Here is a 7,287-nt window from a genome sequence, read left to right as displayed (position 1 = left end):
CTTTCCTTTTTGGGTTTTCTCAATTCTTTCTTGGTTCTTAGTTAGGTGGCACAGTGGACAGACCCCTAAATTTGGAGTCAGGAAGACCTGAGTGAAAATCTGGCCTCAGATGCTTACTAGCTGTGTGAGCCGTCCAAGTCACTTAACCTCCATTTGTCTCAGTTTCCTCAACTGTAAAATGGGGAGGGCTGTTATGAGGATCAAATGAGATTATGTTTGTAAAGCACTTAGTATAGTGCTTAAACCTTTGTAGTCTTTATGCAAATGATGGCTCTTCTTTTTTTTCCTTTTTTTTTTCATTCAGGACATTTAGTTTAACAAACAGTTGAATCCTCAAGATGAACTAGATGCTGCAGCAGCTGATCTCTTGGCTTTAGGTGTTGTTCCTTCACGGAATCCATTCCTGAATCGGCGATAGACAATTTTTAGGTGCCTCATGCTACCAGTACCAGTGGTGTTGCGTTGCTTAGCCTTTGCACTCCAATTATAATTTCTCTTGCATTTCGCAGGATTTCCACATTGGCCACATGTCGACTTCTGAAGGTGGTACGCCTTAGAACCACAACGACCGCACAAAGTGTGCGTCTTATTCTGGCGCTTAACAAACGAAGAAGTCCCCTTCGTCATCTTCCTTCTGCCGCTGGGACCAAAGAGACTTTTTTCCTTTAATCAGTCTGATTGCTCTTTCTCCATTTCCTCTAATGGGTCTTAATCCTTGTCATATCCACTTATTTCATTTCCCACTGGGCTGCTCTTCTGGATTTCATCACTGTCTTTTGAAACTCTCATTCCTGCAAGATCACATCAACTCTGAAACTCACACCATCTCATTACTTCTTGCCCTCTGGCTGGGGAGAGTGGAGAGTGGAGATGAGAGAGAGTTCCTGCCTGATCTTCCATTGGCACCCAAGGCAACCATTTCATCTTTTCCCACCTAGCTGAAGGACTTCAGGACTTCATCATGCACCACAACAGATACCCTTCCCCACCTCCCCTCTTCACTTTATGTATTGTCTTCTCCCGTTAGGCTGTGAGTTCCTTACAGGCAGTGACTGTCTTTTACCCTTTTTTTGTACCCTCTTGGCTTAGCATAGTGCCTGGCACACAGTACATTCTTAGTAAATGTTGATTTACTTATTCACTCACTGTGGATGTATCCCCAAGGTTTTCTCATGATTTCTCTTCTCTTTTGTTCTTTATACAGTTATCCTTTTCACATCATGACTTTCTACATCATGGTTTTGATGTATCAAGGGTTGGCATAAGAAATTAAATGAATAGTTTTGGGAAGTTTTGCAGAAGCTGCAGATGACATGTGAAGGCCAGCAGAGGACACAGAGCTTATGACCAAATACTTAACTTAGTTTTTATAATAAGGTACTGTAAATATTCCAGAAGAGAAAAAGAAAATAAATCAGATGTTTTCTTGAGGATCAAAAAGTTTTATATGGATTGTGAGGGTACTGTGTCCCTAAATTCCTGTGATGTGGAAAGGATAACTGTACTCTCTCATTTGGTGATCTTGTCAGCTTCTATGAATGCAATGACCATTTTCAAGAGGAAATCTTCCAAATCTTTATCTTCCAGTCTTAATCTCCCTCCTTAGCTTTAGCCTCATATGACCATGTACTTATTGGACATTTGAACTCAATACCTTGTAGGCATCTCAAACTCAACATGTTCAAAATGGAATTCCTTATCTTTTCCCATTTTCTCTTCTGACCTTTGTTATTACATTGGGAGGCACCACTATCCTTCCAATCACCCAGGTTCTCCAATAGGGTGTATTCCTTAACTCCTTCCTCTCATTCATTCCACATATATGCGGCATAATCTTGCTTTTATTCCTATTTCTCATGTATGTTTTTTTTTTCTACTCTCACACAGCTACCACCCCAGTTCACCCCTAAATTACCTCTTTCCTGTACTGTTGCAATAACCTCCCAGTTTTATGTCCATGCCTTAAGTCACTACTCATGCCAATCCATCTTCTGTCCAGATGCCAAAGTGATTTTCTTAAAGTGTAGCTTTGACCATGTTTTCCCTCTATGCCAGAAACTCCAGTGGTTCCCTATTACCTCTAGGATCCCATATAAATTTTTCTGTTTGACATTTAAAGTTACATTCTACTCCCCTCCATGCACTGTAGTTATTTCCCAGTCATATTGGCCTGTTTGTTGTTTTTTATGTAGTTAAGTACACTGTTCTCTAGGCCAGATATGCTCTACCTCCTCACCTCCAACTTCAAGAATCTCTGGCTTCCTTCAAGATTAAGCTCAAATTCCCCTTGCAGGAGGTTTTTTCCAGTTCCTCCAGAGCTGTCAATGGTTTCTCCTCTAAGGTTATTTTCCCTCTTTGCTATATGTGCGTATACCTACTTATGAAATGTTATTTTTCCCATTAGAATTTGAGTTCCTTGAGGGCAGGGAATATGCCTGTCAATAACCATAATGCTGAATAGAATATGATTTAAATGTAAGAGAGGGACAAAGTATCATTTGAGTGGCAAGGAAGGAAAGGCCATTTATTTTTTATTGGGCAGGGGAAGTGGGATGAGGCAGAGGTCAGGAAGATGTCTACAAGGAGAGGTTGGGAGGGGACATTGGGGGAGCATTCTAAGTCTTATTTAGTTCCATCTGATTTTTCATGACCTCATTTAGGGATTTTTCTTGGCAAAGATACTGGAGTGGCTTGCCATTTCCTTCTCCAGCTCATTTTATAAATGAGGAAACTGAGGCAAACAGACTTAAGTGACTTGCTCATGGTCACATGGCTAGTATGCGTCTGAGGTCACATTTGAACTCAGAAAGATAAAGTCTTCTTGACTCCAGGCCCTGCACTCTATCCACTGTGCCTGATAGGGCTCCAGAGTGGTAAAGGCAAGTAGTCATCTCCCGATATGACCTCTCTCACCCTGGAGTATGGTAGAGGATAGTAGTCAATGGCGATCATCATCTCTGCTCTCCTCTTACCTCAGGCTTCTTTCCCTTTTCCTTCTGACGGACAGAGAGGGTGGGGGACCCCTCCCAGTCCCAGTCCCTCCCATTCACCCTGATTCTGAAGGCAAAACCCATCCTTCCCACAGGTGACATAAGAAACCTATGTTAGTTAGTTTATAAGCATTTATTAAGTGCTCCTTGTGAAACAAGCACTACTCAATGTGTTAGAGTTTGCAAAAAAGGCAAAAACATTCACTTTTTTCAAGAAGCTTGTATTCCAGCGAAGGAGGTGATATGTAAATAAGTAGCTTCACACAAGATATATAGAGATTTGCTGTTGTTGGGGTCATTTTCCAGTCATGTCTGACTCTTCGTGACCCCATTTGGGGTTTTCTTGGCAAAGATATAGGGTAGTTTGCTATTTCCTTCTTCAGCTCATTTTATAGATGAAGAATTGAGACAAACAAGGTTAAGTGACTTGCCCAGGGTCACACAGCTAGTAAGTATCTGAGGCCAGATTTGAACTCAGGAAGATATCTTCCTGATTCCAAGCCCAGTGCATGAGCTACTGCACCACCTAGAGTCGATGAGGGCAGTCTGAAAAGGGAAGGCTCTAGTTGCTGGCAGGACTGAGGATGTCCTACAGAAAGTGGGTTAGTCTTGAAAGAAGCCAGCAAAGCATGGAGGTAGAGGTGAGAAGGAAGAACATTGCAAAATCTGATTAGAGAGGCTTGGGAAAAACTCCTTCCCAAGGAGCTCACCCATCATTTCCTCCCCAAGATGAATTCCTTTGCATTAAGCATGGTGTTCTCCCTGGAATCCTCTTTTTAAAATGTGGGGAATGACCATGGTGATGCACACTTGTGGTCTCTGCTACTGAGTTTGAGAGTTCTGAGCTACAGTAGGCTTAATGTGGATCAGGTATGCCTTGGACCAGTTATGATGAGCTGTGGAGGTGGAGGTGGAGGTGGAGGGAGGTTGGTGGGAGCCATAACTGGCTGCCTACAGAGGGGCTGACTGGCCCAGGTCAGAAATGGAGCAGGTCAAAACTTTTGTGCAGGTGAGTCAGGGGAGTGGCTGCTGTACTTCCAGAGTTCTGAGATAGGGGAAGTCAAGTGTAAAAAAATAAACTAAAATAAAATGTGGTTGATGATAGAGAGGGCAAATTAACAACTTAGTGTGAGTGTATCTGTCATTTATTTCTCCTATACTAGGGAAGTGTAAGGCTTTGGTCAGAGCAGGGTAAGTACTTAAAAGAGGTCGAGGTTTTACATATAATTGGAAAAAAATAAAATACTATTAAGGAAAAAAAGAGAGGGAATGAGGACCCTGACAGGGAAGGTGCAGGATACCCAGGACAAATTTTGCCAAGTCTACCCATTTGACTGAGGACTATTCCTCTCTTCTGGATAATAAACAATAAATTTGTTTTTATTTATTGTTTTATCATCAATTAAAAATCAATTAATAAATGAAGTACTAAGCCACAACCTCCTTTTTTGCTTAGACCTAGGAATAAATAGGTTGGCCTAGGCTGTGGATTTGCTCAGCGGGTCATTCCATGTATAAGATTCACCACTGGAAGGTACCTTAGCTCCTTGTGCAGATGAAGAGGCTGAGGCCTAGACAGGTCGTTTGACTTGCCCCAAATGATGCCAGTACTAAAGAGGTGGGATTCAAATGTAGGCCTTTCTGGAGGCTTCCAAACCATGGCTCTTCCTTTGATATCACTCAGTTTCAACTTGGTGAGCCTAAATCACTCTGTAAGGCAGTGCCAACCTCTCTTTCCCCCTCATGACTGAGAGATGAGTTTTGCAAATACTCCTTGTAATGAGTTTTTTGTTTTTCTCCTTAATCTCCAATATAGGCTGGATGCAGAACAGTGATTCTGGAGCAGGAACTGCATGATCTTTGCATTTGGTAGTATGTTTTGCATGGATAACAAACCCTTTTCTTGAGGAGGTACTGGTCTGTTCAGGTGGAAACAATGGCTTTTTCTTGTAATCTCCTTGGATTCTGGAAGCAGGAAAGGCTGGTGCAAATAAAAGTATGTTGTAGTTTCATGTTCCCCTTAAGGCTGTCCTTCCAATAATCTCATTGTTAGCCTAGAAATCTCTTGTCCCAAGGGAGTAGATAGTTGAACACCAATTAAAATTGGGTTTTCCCCTAATTAAAATTTGGATTTGCCCTAGTAGCCTCTCTATGCCAACAGCATATGATCTTGAGTCTAATTAAATCTGGGTTTGGGGAAACCACAGAGTAAAATGCCTGTTTGTTAGGTGGCCCACCTCTGGACAATTCTTTAAAAACCTCGTTGCCAAGAGAAGTTTCCATTAGTCAAGTCTTAGCCAGCAGATCAGGATCACTAAGATGATGTACCCAGTTAACCCACAGCTTCCTTAACTTTGTAAGAGTCCAGCTAGTTGTTCTCCGTTTCCTCACTTCTGTCTCAAACAAGAGGGGATGTCCCATGGAAGGAGGGCTCTAAATGGCTGAGCCTGAGTTAGACCATCATTCCTGGATTAGTCCCAATGGGGTTGAAATAAAAACAAAACCAACAACTCCTCTCCTCCACTCTCCCAACCCCCAAACTAAGCAAACAAAAAAATCTTTTCAGTGATTAATTCAGAGCTCAGAAAAGCCTTTGAACCCTTCCTTTATTCTTTTGTCCCCTATTCTCCTTTCTAATTCTTCTCTTTTCCCCATCTCTCCCAGCCCATTTTGCTTTTCTTCTGTTCCCTCCTTGTCCTACCACACACGTCCATCTCCCGTTCCTTTTCCTCTGGTATTTCTCCTTTCTTCTCTTTTCTTATTTCCCTTCCTCTGCGCCTCTTATTCTTCTTTTCTAGTCCCTTTTCTGACCTTCTCTTATAAAGCAAGGGAGTTGAACTAGATGATCTCTAAGATTTCTTTGTCCTCTATCACTCTGTTCAGCATGGTACAACCTACACTGGGTTGAAAATTCAAAGTCGGCTGCTTCCTATCAGTAAGATCTTGGGCAAATCATTAACCTTTTTGGGACTCATCCCTAAAATGAATGAGTTGCAATTGATCTCTAAGGTCCTTTTCAGCTCAAAATCTGTGATTTTATTCTACTACTGTCTCCTTTTGCCTTATTCTCTCTTTCTGTCTCTCTGTCTCTGTCTCTGTTTATGTTAGTAAGGAATTGGGGTGCTGGAAGGAGGAAGACAGAAGAAATGAGTGAAAAAAATGTGTATTAAGTGCTTACCAGGTACAATGCACTAGCCTAAGTTTTTTGTTGTTCAGTCATGTCATGTTCCTTGTGACCCCTTTTGGGGTTTTCTTGGCAAAGATACTGGAGTGGTTTGCTATTTCCTTCTTAGCTCATTTTACAGATGAGGAAACTGAGACAAACAAGGGTAAGCCCACAGTCACACAACTAGTAAGTGTTTGAGGACAGAATTGATATCAGGTGTTCCTGATTTCAAGCCCTGTGCTCTATCCGCAGCACTACCTGGCTACCCCCTAGCCTAAGAACTGGGGATACAAAGAGACAGTCATTGTTCTCCAGCAGCTTATATTGCAATGGCAGGCACATAGGAGATTTCAGCAGCAAGTTAGATGGGAAGGTCTAATAGCCCTTAGGGTACAGAGCAAATGGTAATGCATCTTCTTTAGTGTCTTTTTCATTGATAAAAAACCATATTGATTTCTGACGTTGAGCCATTTGACAGCCAGGGACTTTCTCTACTTGATTTTTAGTAGTTATCACTACTGGTAAGAGTGGGCTTTCAGAACCTCCACAGGCAAATGTCAGACCTCATATCTACCAGGATTGCTCCTTTGACTATCCTGGAAGTAGGGTCGGTGGCTTGGGGTGGGGCACTATTGTGCCTGGGGATCTTAGGTTTACCTTGGTCATCTGTGGATGTTGGTAGTGGCAGGGATTTTGAACCCCTTGTTCTCAAGCATTTTTCATTCCTTCCCACCTCTTCCTCTTCCATGATGCTTGTGGAGGTCACATCAAAGCAGGGCTGATGATCTGGGGGAGGGGGTGACAGGTTACTGCTATTCTTAGAGCTCTTTGTTCTCTCCACCTGCATTTGAGGTATGGTAGTGGTGGTTTGACCTGCCTGATACATTTCATTTCCTCCCCTCCTTTCCCACCTGCTCAAAGTAAAAAAATGTCAGTAAATATATATATATATAACATTTTATTTATTTAATAATATTTATTTACATTTATTATTTAATATTTAATAAGTCATAACCATAGTAATATTTAATAATAATTTATTATACACACATATATACATATATATATATATATATACATATATATATATATATATAAAACACCCAAATTTTAAATGCATTCAAGATGTTG

At 41.4% G+C, this 7,287-nt stretch overlaps 1 pseudogene; it reads right to left on the bottom strand.

Annotated features, from left to right (window-relative positions):
• Positions 1-293: 293 nt before the first annotated feature.
• On the bottom strand, positions 294-627 carry LOC140509217 (large ribosomal subunit protein eL37 pseudogene; annotated as a pseudogene).
• Between the last annotated feature and the right edge of the window lie 6,660 nt (positions 628-7,287).

Source organism: Notamacropus eugenii, chromosome 5 (assembly GCF_028372415.1).
Source record: "Notamacropus eugenii isolate mMacEug1 chromosome 5, mMacEug1.pri_v2, whole genome shotgun sequence".
NCBI lineage: Eukaryota > Metazoa > Chordata > Mammalia > Diprotodontia > Macropodidae > Notamacropus > Notamacropus eugenii.
This window is presented reverse-complemented; position numbering and strand designations above follow the sequence as displayed.